Source organism: Haplochromis burtoni, unplaced genomic scaffold (assembly GCF_018398535.1).
Source record: "Haplochromis burtoni strain Fernald_Lab_line unplaced genomic scaffold, NCSU_Asbu1 Contig_1109, whole genome shotgun sequence".
NCBI lineage: Eukaryota > Metazoa > Chordata > Actinopteri > Cichliformes > Cichlidae > Haplochromis > Haplochromis burtoni.
Window position 1 is genome coordinate 2,892 of NW_024583470.1, and position 695 is coordinate 3,586.

Here is a 695-nt window from a genome sequence, read left to right on the forward strand (position 1 = left end):
TCATCATTTGCTATTCATCTTACTGTTCCGTCCTCACACCTTATTACTATGGGGAACAGAGCTTTCAGTCGCTCTGCTCCCCGGCTCTGGAACTCTCCTCCTCCTGCACTAAGAAATATTGACTCCCTCTCCGTATTTAAGACACAGCTCAAAACACATCTGTTTAAACTGGCTTATTCGCTTTAATGCTGATTTTATCTGTTGTCACGCTCTGTTTTGTAATTTTAACTTATTTGATGTATTTTATGACTATTGTTCCTTTTATTAATTGTGTTTATTGTAAGGTGACCTTGGGTTTCTGAAAGGCGCCCTCAAATAAAATGGATTATTATTATCTTGGTGGGACACGTAGGCTTCTTCTAGGAATTTGATGGTTTTTTTCTAATTCCTTAATATTTTTGTTTTCTTCTTTCTTTTTGTGTGATGAGAAAGAAATTATTTTACCTCTCAACACAGCTTTTCCTGCTTCCCATCAGTGTTGGTCAAGTTACTTGAAAAAAGTAATCAGTAACTAATTGCAGATTACTTCCCCAAAAAAGTTCAATTTCAATTCAATTCAATTTTATGTATATATAGCGCCCGCCAAATCACAACAAAAGTCGCCTCAAGGCGCTTCATAGATACAGAGAAAAACCCAACAATCATATGACCCCCTATGAGCAGCACTTTGGCGACAGTGGGAAGGAAAAACTCCC